At 40.4% G+C, this 20,112-nt stretch overlaps 1 protein-coding gene across 1 annotated transcript in view; it reads left to right on the top strand.

Moving 5' to 3' along the window:
- The first annotated feature begins 8,709 nt into the window (after positions 1-8,709).
- The window catches only part of FAM49B (family with sequence similarity 49 member B), a 77,729-nt gene continuing 66,326 nt past the window's right edge, over positions 8,710-20,112 (top strand). The window contains exon 1 of the mRNA XM_026646521.1: positions 8,710-8,774. The gene's annotated coding sequence lies outside the window, so the exon portion shown is untranslated. The remainder of the gene's footprint in view (positions 8,775-20,112) is intronic.

The following is a 20,112-nucleotide window of genomic DNA, read 5'->3' as shown; positions in this document are numbered from 1 at the left end:
CTGTTCAGTGATTGTTGTGTTAGCCACGAATTGGTAATGTTCCAGTTTACTGAGAGTCATGAGAATATACTTACATTGGTGAGGAGCTGATCCAAGGTCATGTGACTTTATCCACATCCACTGTTTTCTTCTGCCCCTTACCAATAGGCCAAGGCACATCAAGAGTGCCTCTCATGTAGAAGAAAATCTATTAGGAGTTTTGCTTACAGTATATGTGTTTATAATCATTCTATATTTTTGCAATGCTTTTGCCATATGACATGTCTATGATAAATTGCAAAAGTTCATGAATGGTAGTGAAAAGAAAATAGTTCCATAGTAGGCAGTGCTTGTTTTGGCTCATGCTAGCAATGATCTAGTTAAGGGCTTGTAATGTTAGATATTCTGGATTGCCCATTTCAGCTGTTGCATAGGAGATCTCAGAACAGTTAATTATCTAAGATTACCTCTCTAATCATTGGTCAGATAAAATTGATGCCAAGGATATTTTCTATTCATTTGTGGAATTCCAGTGCTCTAAATCTAGAAACAAACTCTACACTCTGATATTGAGAAGGCTGGAATAAACGTGCTCTAGAAATAGAAAGTAACAAGGCATCTTCTGAACCAGCTACAACAGGGATCAGCAACCTTTGGCACACGGCCCATCAGAAATTGGCTGGCAGGCCGGGACGGTTTGTTTACCTGCAGCATCCGCAGGTTCAGTTGATCGCAGCTCCCACTGGCCGCGGTTCATCGTTCCAGGCCAGTGGTGGCTGCGGGAAGTGGTGTGGGCCGAGGGATGTGCTGGCCGCCGCTGCCTCCCACAGCCCCCATTGGCCTGGAACGGCGAACCGCAACCAGTGGGAGCTGCGATCAGCCGAACCTGCGGATGCTGCAGGTAAACAAACTGGCCTGGCCCGCCAGCAGATATCCCTGACGGGCTGCGTGCCAAAGATTGCCGATCTCTGAACTACAACATCCTTCCAAAAATAGAAACAAACATTGGCTTTCAACAGAAAAACCAAAACCCAAACACAGTTTCCTGGCCTAAAGAACCTCTTCCTAATTGAAGAAGTTTTTTTCTTTTACTCTTTTCAGACTAGCATGTTTCCTAAAAATGCAAAATTTGGGGTCTCCCATTCAAAGGATACTTCTTGTTTTTAATTTAGTTTCTCAAATTTTTCTGTGCTATAAAGAAGTTCTTGCTTGCTGTATTTGGCCTTCCTAATTGAGGGAATATAGGTGCACAGTTTAAGGCATGTGAACTTTTGGTTTGTTCCTGGGTACTCAGGTAGTTGCTATGGACAACAGCGATTTTCTACCTGTCAGGTGTAGTTGAAAGTGCAGCCTAGTCTCTCTGTTGCAGAACCTGCTATGTGTAGCTATGCCTTTGGCACCTCAAGATTAGATCATTATAATGTCCTGTAAATGGGGCTACGCACTGAGACCAAAAATGAATTGAACCTGGTGCAGAATTCAGCACATCACTTACTAAGTGGTGCACATTGGAAAACATAATCTCAACTATACATATAAAATGACGGGGTCTAAATTAACTGTTACCACTCAAGAAAGAGATCTTGGAGTCACTGTGGATAGTTCTCTGAAAACATACACTCAATGTGCAGCAGCAGTCAAAAAAGCTAACAGAATGTTGGGAATTATTAAGAAATGGATCGATAATAAGACAGAAAATATCATATTGCCTCTATATAAATCCATGGTACACCCACATCTTGAATACTGTGTGCAGATGTGGTCGCCCGATCTCAAAAAAGATACATTGGAATTGAAAAATGTTCAGAAAAGGGCAACAAAAATAATTTGGGGTATGGAACGGCTTCCGTATGAGGAGAGATTAATAAGACTGGGACTTTTCAGCTTGGAAACAGACTAAGGGGGATATGCTAGAGGTCTATAAAATCATGACTGCTGTGGAGAAAGTAAATAAGGAAATGTTATTTACTCCTTCTCATAACACAAGAACTTGGGGTCACCAAATGAAATTAATAGGCAGCAGGTTTAAAATAAATGAAGTATTTTTTTCACACAGTGCACAGTCAACCTGTGGAACTCCTTGTCCCAGAGGATGTTGTGAAGGCCAAGACTATAACAGGGTTCAAAAAAGACTAGATAATTTCATGGAGGATAGATCCATCAATTTCCTTTCCTCTGGGATACATTGCACAAATTTCTCCTGGCCTCTTCTTTTCTTAGTTTTGCTAATGGGAACAGTTCTTCATGAGTTCTTGTATTCATGAGTTCATGTGTTGTTTAGGTACCATATTCACATGAATGTTCGTAAGTGCTGGAGTAGGAAATGCCGTAATGTGGGTTTTGTTTGTAAATGAACTTTCCAAAGTGCAACCACTTACTTCAAAAATAATTTAAAAAATGTTTAGATTATCCTGAGGAATCTGACTTCCAAAAGGCATGCAGGTAAATGACTTTTTGTGACATAAATAAGCAGTAGATTCCTGAGGGGAAAGGGCTGTTACATCTCCTACTCAATGCTTTCTGTTAAAAGAGGTGCAGCCAAGGTATGCAACTGAGTGCCAAAAAGATTAAATGATTGTGAAGATTCAACTGTATGTCAGAAATAATGTGGAGTATATCCGAACACAGTGACTTAAGATACAAAAGTGTCAGGGTATGTGGTTTGTGTATTAAATCCCTTTCTTCCAGTTTCCTCTAAGTAGGAACGATTCTCATAATGATGAAACATGACCGATCACGAAGAATGCGAATTAGGGAGATTTACGTTACTACACTATATAAGCTATGCAAAACTGCAATTGTGATATTTGCTTTGAAAAGATGAAACTGCCTGCAAACATCCACTTTTGTAACCTACATATATCTTTTTAGTGAAGCTCATTAGGAAGCAAGAATCTAGAGTATGTGACTAGCTGACTTTTGAATTGTTAAAACGGGATGAACTTGCAGTAAAAAAATAATTAGCCTGTGCTTTACTACGTCAAATTAATCTGAGAAATTAAAATAAGTAAATGCAATATTGTAGATGTAGTTTTAATTTATTAAGAAATTAGTAACTGGTTTACCAATTTAAAAAAAGTTAATTAAAATATAATTACAGTTCTGACCTTTTGTGGTCTAAGTAATTCATTCTGACTCCCACCAGGTCCATGTTAGCTGCTTCAGAAAAAAGTGTAAAAACACCATATATCAACTAACTATGTGTTGCTATACAACTGGGTTTTTGGGGGGGGGTGGATGGTGATTTCTTCTGGGCATCAATTTATTATAATGAGCCTATGCCTTGGAATACAGCATTGATAATCTTTGACCTACAGTTAATATGAAGTTGCTGTTTTAATTAGTATAAATGTCTAATCTTTTTGTGACATTTACAAAACAGTTTCTTGATTTACTGAGTGAATGCCATGTTAACTATATTTTTTTAAAAATTCCTTCTGTTCACTTAAATATTGATTTGAAGAGATACTGTCAGGTTAACAGATTTTCCTTAAATATATTATCAAAAGTACTGTAGACTTTTTTGCAATTAACTCAGCCTGGACAATCAAAACAGTCTATTCAGTTTGACTTCTTCCTTTGTTACATTGTGTTCCTAATTGCAGGAGAATGTTTAGATTGAAAACTGATATTTTTTTTTTAATTAAGGTTTATTTTGCATGCAACCTCCAGTGTCATTTTTAAAATATCTAAATAGCAATACACTAATCTTATCAGAGCTAGGGTAAATGAAGTAATGTTAGAGCAGTAGGGTAAAAATGAGTTCCTTGTTCTAATTTAAATTCAAAACAGAAGTGTTCTAGTTTCTAAAGGGATGATACATTCAAGCAAAACCTGAAAAATCCATTCTCCAGTAGTCAGTAAGATGCTTTTCCTGGTTAGCATAAAGGGATCTAAGCCATGTGTTTCTGCAGGAATTTAGGGTTTATTAGAAGAAAAATTCTAGCTTTTAAGGCTGTGCAAATAACCAGTCATACGTGACCTAATTGCAAATTGATGCCATGTCATCTTCTGAGTCTGCAGACGGCTACAGCACCTCTGCTGCTCAGAGCTTTGTCAACATGCAACTGAGCGTTATAACAGATGATTTTCAGGGCTGCTATTCAGAACTCTTTAGACGCCAAAACTCCTTAAAGTATCTTAGCTCACTCTGTTAGATCATTAGCAATTTCTCGGGCAGCAACAAACAATGCTTCAGACAACAGAATATTCAGAACAGCAAATTGTGTTTATTTGTCATACAGTGTGTTTGTTTTCGTTCTGTGCAGATTGTGTCTTTGCTGATGGAAGTTGTTGAGGCCACCCAAATCTAATACCTGATTTTTCTCTCTCTCCCCCTTTCTTGTACTATTGCCTGCTACATCTCAAATGTGCCTCCTATATATTGGTGAAGATTGGATAACTTTGTCCAGGGGCGGCTCTATGTTTTTTGCCGCCCCAAGCACGGCAGTCAGGGAGCCTTTGGCGGCGTTTCTGCGCGAGGTCCACCGGTCATGCGGATTCGGCAGCATTTCTGCGGGTGATCTGCCGGTCCCGCGCCTTCGGCATACCCGCCGCGGGACCGGCGGACCTCCCGCAGAAACGTCGCCGAAGGCTCCCTGACTGCTGCTCACACAAAGACCGGCATGCCTTCCCTTCCCCCCCCCCCCCCCCCCCCCCGGCCTTGCCGCCCCAGGCACGCGCTTGCTGCGCTGGTGCCTGGAGCCGCCCCTGACTTTGTCTTGTCTGTAAATTGGCTTTTCCGTAACATGCACAATAAATCCATTAATCTAGAAAATCCTTCCCCCAAACTTCTTTTGATGATGAGAATTGGTAATTTTAATCTTCAGGTTTAAAAATTATTTAATGTGAAATTTGGTGCATGAGTTCCTATTTCTGAGAGAGAGAACTGGCACCAAAAATTATTTTGGTAATTTATTTCAAAATACCTGTCAGCAACTATGTCTGTAACATATAACAAAAAAGATTCAGGAAATTATTTTTGACAAATAGAATCCTTACTAATATATTAGCACATCTATATGGCTCCACATGCACCCCCACCCTTCCCCAATCCAGGTGTTGGGCAAGCAGGCTTAGCCTGGCATGAATCATAGAAGATTAGCGTTGGAAGAGACCTCAGGAGGTCATCTAGTGCAACCCCAGGACCAACCCCAACTAAATCATCGCAGCCAGGGCTTTGTCAAGCTGGGCCTTAAAAACTTCTAAGGATGGAAATTCCACCATCTCCCTAGGTAACCCATTTCAGATCTTCACCACCCTTCTAGTGAAATAGTTTTTCCTAATATCCAACCTAAACCTCCCCCACTGCAACTTAAGACCATTACTCCTTATTCTGTCATCTGCCACCACTGAGAACAGCCTAGCTCCATCCTCTTTGGAGCCCCCTTTCAGGTAGTTGAAGGCTGATATCCAATACCCCTCACTCTTCTCTTTTGCAGACTAAGCTCAGTTCCCTCAGCCTCTCCTCATAAGCCATGTGCCCCAGCCCCCTAATCATTTCCGTTTTCCTCCGCTGGACTCTCTCCAATTTGTCCACATCCTTTCTGTAGCGGGGGGCCCAAAACTGGGCACAACACTCCAGATATGGCCTCACCAGTACCGAATAGAGGGGAATAATCACTTCCCTTGATCTGCTGGCAATGCTCCTACTAATGCAGCCCAATATACCGTTAGCCTGCTTGGCAGCAAGGGCACACTGTTGACTCGTATCCAGCTTCTCGTTCACTGTAATCCCCAGGTCCTTTTCTGCAGAACTGCCACTTAGCCAGTCGGTTCCCAGCCTGTAGCAGTGCATGGGATTCTTCCGTCCTATGTGCAGGACTCTGCACTTGTCCTTGTTGAACCTCATCTGATTTCTTTTGGCCCAATCCTCCAATTTGTCTAGGTCACTCTGGACGCTATCTGTACCCTCCAGCGTATCTACCTCTCCCCCCAGCTAAGTGTCATCCGTGAACTTGCTGAGGGTGAAATCCATCCCATCATCCAGATCATTAATGAAGATGTTGAAGAAAACCGGCCCCAGGACAGACCACTGGGGCACTCCGCTTGATACCGGCTGCCAACTAGACATTGAGCCATTGATCACTCCCCATTGAGCCTGACGATCTAACCAGCTTTCTATCCACCTTATAGTCCATTCATCCAATCCATACTTTTTTAACTTGCTGGCAAGAATACTGTGGGAGACCGTTTCAGAAGCTTTGCTAAAGTCAAGATATATCACATCCACCGCTTTCCCCATATCCACAGAGCCAATTATCTCATCATACAAGGCAGTCAGGTTGGTCAGGCATGACTTGCCCTTGGTGAATCCATGTTGACTGTTCCTCATCACCTTCCTCTCCTCCAAGTGCTTCAAAATGGATTCCTTGAGGACCTGCTCCATGATTTTTCCAGGGACTGAGGTGAGGCTGACCGGTCAGTGGTTCCCCAGATTCTCCTTCTTCCCTTTTTTAAAGATTTTTATTTAGATTCGTCTTTTTCCGGGACCTCCCTGATCGCCACGAGTGTTCAAAGATAATGGCCAATGCCTCTGCAATCACATCAGCCAACTCCCTCAACACCTTCGGATGCATTAGATCCGGACCCAGGGACTCATGCATGTCCAGTTTTTCTAAATAGTTTTTAACCTGTTCTTTCACCACTGATAGATGCAGGAATCAATTTTTCTGTGGGGAAAGAGTAAAATCTGCGGGGGACATTAATTCTGTGCTTGCGCAGTGGCGCAGAATTCCCCCAGGAGTATGTAATAAATCTTATTTTACATGTAAAACAAAATATTTTTGTTCTGTGTTGAGTTCTTGTTGATACAGGTTGTCCAGGTTTACTAATGTAGAAAACATTTGTCATGTAGCTGATTTCATACAATGTAATAATATTGAACATAGTTTTATGCCTACGCAATGAATCAAAAGCATGTTGATAACTTGGATTAATGAGTCAAGCTGAACTTGGTCACATAATAGAACATTGGGACTTGTTTAACTTCTGCTTTTTAAAATGCATTTTTCTGATGTTAGCACAAAGAATTCTTCATTGTGGCACATAATTGCCTTTACTACAGGGGCATAAAAGCATAACATTTTATTTCGCTGGCTGAATACAACAACGAGGGGGGGCAGGGAGGGAGAGATTTTAAAAAATAGGAAAATGTGATTTTTTTTTAAAAAACTCCATCAAATGGCAGGGTGATTCTGAGGTTAGATGTTGTGCCTGAAACTATGAACTTTCTCTTTAATTGTGTTTCTTTAACTATTTCAGTTGCCCTGAGGTGTCTGCTATGCATGACTAAACTAAATGTCCAGGATATTTTTTTTAGACTCTTAAGATCATAACAAAGGTGAAAAGGCCTACTAAATCTGCAAGAGTGAGAGATAAATCTGTTGCCAATCCATTGTCCATTATCTAACTGCTATGCCAAAAAGCGTGTGTGTGTGTATTTGTCATTATTTTGAATGCTTTCAAGAGGCCTGTATAAAGAGAGTCCCTATATAAAACCAAATTAGAAACTTAAGGCCTGTATAATCCGAATATAAACTTGAAACTTCAGTGTTTCAAAGAGGGGAGTATTAGAGTAATTTTGAGAGTGTCTTCATGAAGAAAAAGTCAATATAAAAACGTATGTGTTAATGTATTTGTCATTCTTACTGCTGTAAAATCAGCCTTATCAGTAAAATAGCACATAGAAAAAAATCTGTTTAATGGAAAGATATACTACGTTGTAAATGAGATTTGATAACCAGGAGTACTACACTTTATTGTGTGATGGTGTTTGTTAAACTGTCAGCTGTCTTGTATTGATAGTAATTTCACTGGGTAATGCTCAGATTTAATGCCACAGGTTGCTTTGTTTCATGCTGCTGGTACTGTAGTGGTTCACCAGCTGCCTGTGGTGACTCATGGAACTAATTAGTAAAAATTCTTTTCTTGAATTTTTTTGATTCTCATTTTATTTTGGTGAGGGAGAGTTCCGATTATCAAACATCCTGTGCTAAATCATGAGTCAGAGACTTGTGAGTTTACCTGTAGCTACTGCAATAGTCTAGTGTACTGGCAATTGAAATCTCTTGAGCAAGATCATTTACAAGATACAGTAGTTTTCTGCCTTACAAATAGAGTAATTATTGTAAAAAGAAGTTGTCAGTTCACTGAAACTGATAGTCATCTCACAGGTGTATAACTTGTAGCTGGTATTTCAAAATCAGTTTTATGATATCACTTAAATGGTTCTCAGTACTGTCCAATTTTACTACCAATCCAACTTGAAATAACATAGGACTCCTCAATGTGTTTGTCCTATAGTTTTATTCCTGAGGCAACTGAAGATAGCTGGAATTGTGGTCTTGCGTCACACTCAAGTTATGTGTATTTGTAGGATAAGGATTTCACGATGTTGCTCCACTTCCATGAACAACTTTAAAATATCATGATTCTTATTTGCATTTCTTCTGAGTCAGAATTCTTCCCTTGCTGTTAGACGTTGCTTAGGGCAGGAAAAAGGTTCTTCCATACCTCACTATCCCTCTTTGCATGTCGTCTGTGTTTTATTTTTAAGATGGAATAATTATATTGGTTCCTTGACATGAAAATAGTTGACAACCTGTAATTAATTTAATTTTGTTACTGTACATTACAGTTTATAAAAATTAATTGTGGTATTTTTATTGAATTAGACCATGTGCCATTTATTTTTAATTTTGTTTCTCTCTTCAGGTTCTGAAGACAAGCTGCTACATCAACTCCATAAGGAGTTGGAATTTTCCATTAAGACATCAAGAAGATCTCATCAACTGGTAAATATTTATTCAGGTGTCCTTGCTTGTACACTGTTAATTATCTTCCTTTTAGTGAAAGAATAGCATTTTACACTTCATTGAATCCAAATTAAATTTAAAGATCAATGTGTTATCCACTGACACTCAACCCTTTATATTGGGAAATATTAGGTGGTGGTGGGTTTTCTAAATAATAGTAACTATTCCTTTATTGTTTTTAGAGTCTGCCTGATAAGATTAATTTTTACATTCCCTAGATCCCTGACATCTCACATCTCTCTGAACATCTATTATACAAAACGCATTGCACAAAGATTGCATAGTTGAAGTAGTAACATAAAACTAATGCTGGAATATCAAATCTGTAAGGCATTTTCAGAGGTGGAGAATAAAATAGCTATATTTAAGAAGATAAACAGTTCAGGTTTTTTTAGGTATTCTGCTGTTCTGATATGTGGCCTCAGACCTCACATGTCTACTGGTATGTGGCAAAATATTACCCTTCCTGTAGTGTAGATATAAATCACATACAAAAAACTACTTTAAAAAAAGTTATTTAGTCAAACACTCACAAGTTAGAAATAAGGTTGCACAGGCAAATGTATTTTCTGTCTGTGTCTCCACCCTGTGTACTGAATGAGCCACTGTGGCAAAAATAGTATGTGATCATGTAATTAAAGAGTATATGATAATGCATAGGCATGAGGGGGCAGAATTATGATTGTACAAGCAACTGTAAAGCTGACATTTCCTAACTTTTCAGTGTCTTGTCTTTGCAACCTAAATAACATTCTTTAAATGTAGTGTTTTATATGCAACTTCCTGAGGCTTTTTAAAGAAAAAATGGTAAAAACAAATTCTCTTATATATACAACTGTAACAACCCCTCACTGTGATCCAGCACCGGAGTTTGAATCCTGAACCTTCAGCATGTCAGCACAGATTGCTACTGCTTGAGCTACGGGACAAAGTAAACTAGCTGATTCTGGGAGTCTTTTAATCCAGAGGGAGAGTGGACAACTGGGCCTAGGATTAGGGAGGAGGAGAAACAGAGAGAAAGGGGCCTGGCCTAGCATAGAGGCTCTAAAGCGTCTCACTGGAACACTTATAAGAATTAGAGGTCGACCACCGACTAGATGGTGGGACATCATATGCAGGAAGGTAATCACTCTGGATTTATTGGAGGAGCAAGCCATGGACAGGAATGAATGGTGATGCTGTACTGCAAAGATCTCCAGGATGAAAGAGAGGGCAAAACAACTTATTTTTCCCTGAACTCATTCTGACAGATGGATGAACCATTTTAGCTGAAACTTAAATAAATCAGCCTGGGGCAGACACTTGGCATGGAAAATTTCAGCTCAAAGATTTTGTTCGGCAAAATTATAAGCAACTGAAAAGAGTTTTATAATGGGAAGTGGTTGGGTAACTTTTACTATAGGTGGGATGGAGAGGAAGAATGGTGATTGTTTAAATACTTTGCCATACTTAGTAGTTTGCTAAATTTGTAGGAAGAAAGTTTCACCAAGGGTCTGGAAAAACACAGTAGTCAACGTTGTCTAGCCATTTGAAATGGAGACACCAAATTTTATGAATTTTGGTGTTGTATAGTATCTCCTATATACAAGGTTTAACATAACGTTTGATTTGTAATCTTCTAGTTCAGCAATTTGTTAAGGTAACTGAAAGCTTGAACAACTTTGGATATAGGCACCTGGCTTCCTGAGCTGGTGGCTATTGACATTAGGACATGCAGGTGGGGGATTGTTCCCTGCTAGTTTTGAAAAACACCATGGGACCCTTAACTTCTATCTGGGCAAGCAGAAGGGACTTCTCATCTGTACTATGGCACGCTTGATGATATATCCAAATACTGCATTCACAACATTGGTTTTGAACCACAGTCCTATTATGGGTCAAGAACTAGAGTCAACTGAACCATGCTATCTTTTTAGTACAAATACTGTATGTGCTTATGTCACTGCATGACTGACAAGCCTGCCCTGTTCTTGTGCACGCAAACAAAGTTAGAGAGCTAATAGCAATAATTAATAGGAAATACAAGGGGAAGAAATCCATTGGAGTAAAGTAGCTGGTTCCAGGTAGGCTATTTCCTTTGTTTAAAGCAAGGGTTCCCAAACTTGGTTCGCGGCTTGTTCAGGGTAAGCCAATGGGAACTGCGGGAAGCTGTGGCCCGGCCCATGCCGCTTCCCACAGCTCTCATTGGCCAGGAACGGCAAACCTCGGCCACTGGGAGCTGTGAGCGGCCGTACCTGCAGACGCTCAGGTAAACAAAGCGTCTCACGGCCCGCCAGGGGCTTACCCTGGACAAGTCGCGAGCCAAGCTTCCATTGAGTATGGAGTCTGTCAAAACCCCACCTTTCCTTAAAAAGGATCACATATCTTGCATTTTGAAGGCCATGGAAAATAAATATTGTGCTCTAGAACAAAAAGATATTCTTAAGATCAGTGGTTCCCAAACTCTAACAACCTGTGAACCCCTTTCACTAAAATGTCTTGTCTCGTGAACCCCCTCCTAAAAATGAATATTTCCAGGGATTTTCTCCTTTACTTGAGTATAAATTATAAAAGCAGTGATCTTGGAAATATAAAATTTGTTTTTATGACATGCTTATTACACACTAGTTATTAATTATTATTTATCATTACAGTATTTTTATTACTTTATGAAAAGGCAACACTCTTCTAACATTTCACTTTCGTAGCTTGTATCACTTTGAATAAGCCTGTTGTTAGAGAAGGCTCCTATGTTTCATTAAGGAGTATCCGATGTGAAACAGCATGAAGATATTTAAGAAGCCAACTCAGAGTTCCTCCTACACAAGCATTCAGGTCTTGAACAGTCGAGGCAAACAACGCATGTTACAACAAAACTTAAACTTGTTCTTCATAATAATTTTAAAAACAATACTAGCTGCCTATTTAATTTTAAAAACAGCAAAAAATATCCACCTCCCTTTCCATTTTTTATAAGGAGTCTTGAAGTTTAAATCTCATCAGTGTGATAGATATGCTTGCTTTGATCTGCTTAGCTCTTGGAAGTCCAGGGGCTCTGGGCTGCTGGCCCCATGCTGGCCGGAGTCCCTAGGGACAGCTCTGTCCGCCATTAGGGAATTTTTTCCCGAGAACCCCCATAACATTTCACAAACCCCCAGAGGTTCACAAACCCCAGTTTGGGAACCAGTGCTTAAGATTAAGTTTCTGCAAAATTATACATGAATCTTAAATATGTTTGTTCATTGTTTACTTGATGTAGTAGCTGATACTTATGTAGAATATAGAAGGTTGAATTTTATGGACATTTTTAGTTGGGGGGAAAAGATGCTCCACTCCTCTTTGAATACTTGTGATCTCTGTAATTATGTCTCCTACTTCAGAGGGCATAAATCCAGGAATGGTCATTCTTTCTTGTAATCCATTTTATAAATAGCTTTATTTCATCACCTGCAACCCTGTGACTCACCCACGTTTTAGAAGTTGTTAAAGATTTGTTTTCATGTAGCCAGTTTACCAGAAATAGTTGAAGTTTCTTGTATTTGTAATGATGAGTATATATACTGATCTATTATGGTGCATTGTACAAACTGCTCTAAACATGTTATGCAGCTTGTGTCCTAGCGTTGGTATCATAATAATCAAGGATTAACACGTTTACATCTTGTGTGCTGACTTTTTAAACAAACTTTTTTAAAGTGTACCATTTTCCTTTGAAATTTTTAAATTGTGTGTGAAATGTCCCTTTTTCCAAAACAATTGCAGTATTCAGCACAAACCCTTTCTTATTTAGCTGTGAAAAATTGGTGTAGGTCACTTTCTAACTTGCATTCAGTCTAGCACAAGCCTTTATTTCCTCCCTTTCCTTCCTTCTTCCCCTTTCTCCCCAAAACAATTAAAACAAGAAAAAAAAAAAAGTAGCAAAATAGCTCATTCAGAACTGATGTTGTGAGTGTTGTCCAATACTCACAATCTTGCATATGATAACGAGTTTCCATATACACCTCTACCCCGATATAACGTGACCCGATATAACACGAATTTGGATATAATGCGGTAAAGCAGCGCTCCAGCGGGGCGGGGCTGCGCACTCCGGTGGATCAAAGCAAGTTCAATATAACGCGGTTTCACTTATAACACAGTAAGATTTTTTTGGCTCCCGAGGACAGCGTTATATTGGGGTAGAGGTGTAGTTGCACTGATAACTTTGTGAGACAATTCTCTGCCTTAATTGGTGGAATAGTAAAAGAAGAATCCATTTGTGTTGCCAGAAGTATAACGTGAGGCTCTCATTATTGTTACACCATAACATTAAATATTTCCTTTTAGTAAATCAGGAAATAGATTCTAAATAAGAGATGAACAATATTTAAAAATTGTTTATTAGAGCACGTATTTTATCATCAAGGAAATCTGAATTGCACAGATCCCTCAATTTTTGTGCAAGATGGAAAATGTAGTAAGCTATACTAATTGTAGAATTTCAAATTCTGTTACAAAGTACCACACACAATAATTTTTCACTGAAAGTCATGCCAGCAAGCTACAGAATGATAGTATCACATACTAGAAATATGTGGAAAATCCCATGTTATATTTATTTCCCAGGGTAGTGAAACTACTTGAACTTTGTTTTATATTAGCATCACAAGTTAGAAATAATCCTCTCTGATAGTATTTTAGGACACAAATACAAATTTTAGGACACTAATACAATGAAGCATAAAAAATACTTTATTTTATATAGACAGCTTGTGGAATTGATTTGTTTGTATGGTTCTTGTAGTATTGGTTGAATTTAAATCAAAATGCTTCATAGCAGCTGGATGATAGGAAGCAATTTTCTTGTAAATTTTAAAGGCATGGATTATTTTTAGAAAAGATTTACCATAAAACACTTGCCTGCTCATTTGCATTGTAATAATTTTGAACGTCTTTCCAGCACACACACATTTTATAGAAATGCTGGTATCTGAGCTGAGCACCGGGAAAACCCCAAAAGATTTAGGCATATTTATGTGCTGTTCTTATTTTCTATAATAAAATGTAGTACTTCTGTAAATCAGTTAATATTGTAAAGTACATAATAAATTTATCTGGTGTTTATCTAATATGTCAAACAACAATGGTATATTTGTAGGCACTGAATGTACAAACAATCTCCTTAGTCACAACTGTACTGGTTTAATGATGTGGCTTGTGCTATTGATACTGTCATAGTGGGTATATTTAAAACCTTGAATGAAAGTAGTGCCTCTAAAAGTGAGGGATTAATAGCCCTGAACACCAGATGTAGTCAACACACAGCTGCATCAATGCACCCCAGTCGTCACCTGCAGCAGCCCTGCTATTGCATTCTCTAGCATTTTTACTTGATGTATAAACGTGCTAAATTAATATAATGGATTTGAGTCTGAGACTTTGGTTTAATAGCTAAAGTGGTGAACTCTGTGTTCTATTCCTGGCACTGTCATCGACTCACTGTATACCTCCAGAAATCCTCCATTTTTGGTTCAATTTTCCCATGTGTCAAATGTGTGCAATAATACTTACCTATTCCTTAGGGTAGTGAGGCAATTTTTAAGCCAAATATTCATCACCTTAATATTCTATGTGAAGTCACTGGATCTGACTACGTAATAAGAGGAGCAGAATTTATCCAAGGATTTGACAAGTGTTCAGAGGTCCTTTGATGGAAGATTGAATTTTTGATATTTACACAAATAAGTAACTTAACTTTCAATTGTGACTGCTCTTAGAGGTGAATATGGCTCATATTCCATACTAATTCACTGCATAGTTTAGCCCCACAGTCCTGCTGCAGTTCTGTCGTTATTTCCACTCGTAAATTTTTTGTCTATCTCAGTGTTAAAAATTAATTTTGGGCAGACTTTGTCTTCTAGTTTCTTAGTGTGGGAGCACATTTTTAGCAGTCTTTAAACTAGAAGGAATTATGTTTGAATAGTGTTATACCAAATGTTTGAAAATTCAAACCTTTGCTTAGAGTCGTAATATTCAAATATAAGTAGGGACACCTCTTTGAAATTTAAACAGTGAAAATTAAACAGTTCCTACTTAGAATGAGAGAAAAAAACCCAAGTAAAATCTTCATATGTTGTTAGTTCCCAGGCAATGCAGCTACTCTCCATGTGTTCAGTTGCAAATTATGTGAGACATAAGCATGATGTCCTGTTGACGCACTCCTGCAGTTGTTGAGCTTAACCACATGCTCAGTAGTATGCTATGATGTCAGATGTTTTCTTGGTGGTTAGTTTGTCTGGTGTGGTGTGCTTAAAGCAGAGTTTGCCAACCTGTGGGTCATGACCCTGTGCTTGCAGGTGGACAGAAAAATATCTCCCTGGCTTTCAACTCCTTGAGTCCTCGCTCCACCTTGCTGTTTCCTTCAGTGGCTTTGCTCCTGTCTTTACGGCCAGGTGAAAGCCCTTCAGCTAGGACTGTTGGCTGGCTCATCTAGCTTCCTATTCAATCCACCACCATCACCCCCTCCCTGCCCCTTTTCATACCTGTCTGCCTAGAGCAGCTAGGTTGGGCAGAGAAGAGGCTGAGCTGGCAGTGAGGAGATTCAACCACCTGGATCATCCCCCTGAACCTGATTCTTCCTCATCCCCCTCCCCATAATGAGTCAGGTCATAGAAGGCACTGGGGAGAGGCAATTCTTGAAGCAAGGAGAAACAGTGAGACTCTTGAGGTTTTTGCCCTAATTTTTTATTCAGACTGCTCCACTTGTTCAAATTAGACTCAACTAAACTATTTTTAGGTTTTTTTATTTTTTTAGTTTGGTTTTTTGTAGTTTATTCTCCTTTAAATTCCAAATAATAAGAGCTCCTTTTTGTTTAAATTGTTGTAATAAAGTCCTTTAATATTTGAAAAAACATCACACCCGTGTAGTGTCTAAAAGTAAGTTTTCTTTAAAAACAAAGTAGCATATGTATTGCTACAGGAGATATCCTAGTGATCTAAGCTTCAGATTTGGAATAACTAGACTCCTTGGAAGCACATAATTATATTTCAATGCAGTGAATTTAAACTATTCATCTTTTCACAGTAGGCTGAGTACCATGTAATTTACCATTTGAGCATATTTGGGATGTAAATAAAACAGAGCTCCTATTTGTGCATTCAGGGTTCCATGACACTGCTCATAAGAGTACATCGTTGTCTTGTGTCCTTGGCCATAATTTTCCTACTCCGCTATTGTGCAGTGTCATGTTTATGGTTGCCAACATATATCCCATACTTCACTGCACTTCACTGTGTTATGTCTGGGGTTTTTTGGTAGCACTTTGAGGAGCCTTAAGAATGAATAATACTCAGTTACTGTTTTTCTAATAAAGGTGTGCTTTTGGGAATAGCACATAGGAGTAGAATTAAATAAGGTATTTAACTATAAGTCATAGTTTGGGTTTTACCTTAAGCAGCTATTTTCATATTTGGAACTGACTCCATTTAGTTTAACTGTATACATTTGGATATGTTCATCTAGAGCTGGGCATAATTAGCACTTGGTATTTTTCTGCTAACAATTAAATTCCGCCTGGGGTCCTGGCTGCTGGCACTGCCCAGCACCCCAGAGGCTGGCCTTCCCCCCACCTGGCACCCCAGAGGCTGGCCCTGCACCCTGGTGGCAGCCCTGCAGCTGGGGTCCCAGCTGCCACTGCACCCGGGACTCTGCTGGCATGCCTGGCTGCCGGGCGTGCCAGGAGGGATTCCCAGGCACAGGGCTAGCAGTGAAGCCCCGTGTAAAACATGGGGGTGCTACAGCACCCTACCCCCCAGTTCCCCAGTTAAATGTTTAACCGATAGAATTTTAATCGGTTACACGGTTACTACTTTTACATGTTATTTACATCCCTAGTTCCTGGTGTGCTTTCCTACTAGTATGTGTGGTGTACATGCTGCTGGAAATAGTATATCATAATGCAAACAATTTACCTTGCCATCAGATGCATAGAAGATTTATCTTTCAGTCCTTCTGCAGACTTTCTTCCCTCTTGTAGTAAAACAGTCATTTTAACCTGAGCCTTCCTGTAGTACTATATTCCAGAATCTCTCTCTTCCCTAGGGCTCTTGGTCACTTTTTTCTGTTGAACTTCTAATTACTCCATTCTTAGCATTTTTATAGCTTTTTGTGTTTTTAAGAAGTAATTTTGATACTTTGCTCCTTTTGACTGAGCAGCTAATCAAAGTTCAGAGGCTTGGAGATGTTCCAAGTGGTGGTAGAAATTGATGGAGTCTGGTATTTCCTTCATGCAATCTTATTTATTTACAAGGAATGTACGAAGTCCTGTGTCTCTGAACACAGAAGGAACCAAGATCAAAAGGAGCAGTTTCTTAGCTTCCAGGCCTCCAAGCTTCCTTAGTCAACACCAGACCCAAAAGCATGCTCCCTAGCTTTACTCCCACGTACACTTAATCAAAACAGTACTCAGCCCAAAAGCTCCTGGGTGGATTCATGCACACTTTTTGTCGGGGGGGGGGGGGGGGCTTATGTTTACAATTACATTAGATGTGAACCCACCATTCAGTTATCGACTTCAATGGGGTTTTAACCCAACCTATAAGAAGGTTTCACCCAGTTCATAACAACATTGTACTTTTCTGTAATGCAACAAATGTTTGAGTCTCCTTCAAATTTTGTAGCAAATCTGGTAGCTTTTTTGGCTTCAGAGTAAGTGTGGCAATTTTCAAGCCAAAGTTATTGGGTGGTGGGTAGCTAAAAGGACTCTGTAATAGGATTAGTTAATATTTTAACTATGGAAGTGCTGTTGCTTTTTCATAATAAGCCCTATGCAGGTTTATGGTTCCTTTATCCTTTAGGGGCCTGACTTTAAACATGTGACATGCACAGTTCTGCTCCTAGACTCATAGTTTATGCAGATACACAGGGTAATTGTATGTGCTAATAACCATAGTTATTCAGCTATTGACCTCTTCATATCAAATCTTACTTTTTTAACATGCCAAAGGGTTTATATAGGTAAATGTATTAACTTTCTAATCTCAAAACTAGGGGACATGGACTAAAATTAAAGGAAGGTCTTTTTCTGCAAATCACTAACACAGTGCTCCTCAACCTTTTCTATATTGGGACCCCATTTTCTGTATAGGGACTACTCTGAGTCCCCCTTATCCCTCTAGACAAGACCGCTCCCATTTACCGATGTGGAAAGGTCAGGGTGGCCAAGTTACCCAAGTTGAGAAAACACACATCATATCACATCTCTGGAGAGAAACATTCAATGCAAGCCAATGCTGATCAGTGACATGTTCATCAAGGAAAGTCTTTGCATGATATCTGAGCTTAAACAAGGGATTAAAAAAAATTTCCATTTCAAAGCCAGCAAGCTTTGATGTAGTAGAGGGGCTGCTGAATTCACACAAAATAGTGAAGGGGCATGCCTTGATGCTTTTACTTCAATTCACAACTTTAGTAGCTTATCAGGTATCTCTTTCAATTTCACTGGAATCTTCTTTACCTCTGAAGCTTCCTGCTGAATTGAACATGTCCTATTGGCTTGCAGTGCGGTAAATTGGATTCTAGTCAGGTAGCTGTTTTCCTGGCATAGCTTGGACACCATCAAATAGTAAAGCACTGATGCCAGTCCAACCCAGCTGCAAGAACTGATTGTTGGAAAGCTGTAAATATTTTCTTTTTCTCCTTTAGCACATCTTATCAGTGGACATTAAAATGAGAAGTCCTAATGTATGGATACTTCCCATTCAGACTGAGCTAATGTTTGGCTAATGTTAAAAGTTGGGCAAAAGACACATTTGTAGTTTCATCTATATTGAAAATTACTGGTTCTCCTGTACTCTCCTAAACAGTTCCTGAACATCTTCAGCCATGTCATAAATTAATTAACTAAATGTGTGATCAGTTACAAGAATGGCTTTGACTTGATTGGCAGGAGCAGTTCCCAGTATAACATTAATGACCTCCAAAACACAGGGCACAGTCAATGTTTCCTCAGCTGAGGTTTGTCAGCTTTTACTATTTGCAGTGATACCATGTCTGATGCTCAGAGAGTTCTTATGTTTACAGATTTGTCATTTATAGTAAGTCTCCTGATTTTTGTGAACCCATAGGCTTTTTGAGGAATAGTTTTCTTTTGTTAAAGGAGTATGGTGTACCCCAAATGGTTCACTGCTTCCTCCTCCTAATAGCCATATGCGCTCCCTAGAATCCTTTGACAGCTGCTGTGACAACTCCATTGAAGTGCTGTAGAAGCTGACTAGCATTCTAGTTCATGCTTTGGTCTGAATGGGAAGTCAGGCTGCAAGAAACACATCAATAAGAAGGAAGAATGATAGGAAAGGGAAGGTCATCATAATCTCCCTGCTGAGAGTTGGGCATTTGACTGGTCCAAAAATAATCGGTCGATTGACTGGTCAAAATGGTCAAATATTTTAAACCATTAATTTATTAGAACAGTAACAAAAAAGAATAGGAGTTCAGGGTCTCTAGTAGGCTAGGCCTTAGAAACTTATGCCTAATTACAAAATGTTAGTGTAGTGACTTGGCCTGGCTCCCGACGGCCCCTGAGAGAGAGGAGCCAGAACAGGCACCCAAGTGGGCGGAGCCACCGGCACCTGTTCCCGCCCCCCGGAAGTCAAGGGGCGGGACAGGAAGTATAAAAGCCAAGCTCCAGCACTCAGTTGGAGCCCAGCGGCCGGAGAGACCAGACGCTCCTGCTCGGGCTCCGGCGAGACCGAGCCTTCCCAGAGCCAGGTACCCGGACGTCGACGGGCCGAGCCTCCCCAGAGCCAGGTACCCCGAGGCGGACTGGCCAAGCCTCCCCAGAGGCCGACTGGCCGAGCCTGCCCCGAGGGCGGTACCCCGAGGAGCGGCCCGAGCGTCCCCCTGACCCGAGACCGGAGGAGCAGCCCGACCTAGACAGCCCTCAGCGAACCGAGGAGCCTATGGTGTGGGACCCCGCTGCCGAGCCCGGCGAGGAACAGGTACCAATGGAGGAGGAGGAGATGGGAAGTAGCCCGGGGATAGCAGACCCCGAACCGATGTCAGTGTGTTGCGGGCAGGATCCCCACTGACCCCGCGGCAGACAGACTGCTGCGGATAGGGCCCCGGGCTGGAACACAGTGGAGTGGGTGGGCCTGTGTTCCCCCCTGCCACCCCACGCTGGGTGGCAGTCTCTCCTCCTCCCTGCCTAGGGCCCGGACGGCCCCAAAGCGCTCAGCTCCTGCTACCAGGACCTGAACCCCTGATCTTTGTTTGCTGCCCCGCCCTGCCTAAGGGCCTGGACTACTTGACTTTGGGGTGCTGCCCCGCCCTGACTAAGGGCCTGGGTTACTTGACTTTGGG

Source organism: Terrapene carolina, unplaced genomic scaffold, assembly GCF_002925995.2.
Source record: "Terrapene carolina triunguis isolate 2854851 unplaced genomic scaffold, T_m_triunguis-2.0 Scaffold58, whole genome shotgun sequence".
Lineage (NCBI taxonomy): Eukaryota > Metazoa > Chordata > Testudines > Emydidae > Terrapene > Terrapene triunguis.
The sequence above is the reverse complement of the archived record's forward strand: the minus strand, read 5'-3'. Positions and strand labels throughout refer to the sequence as shown.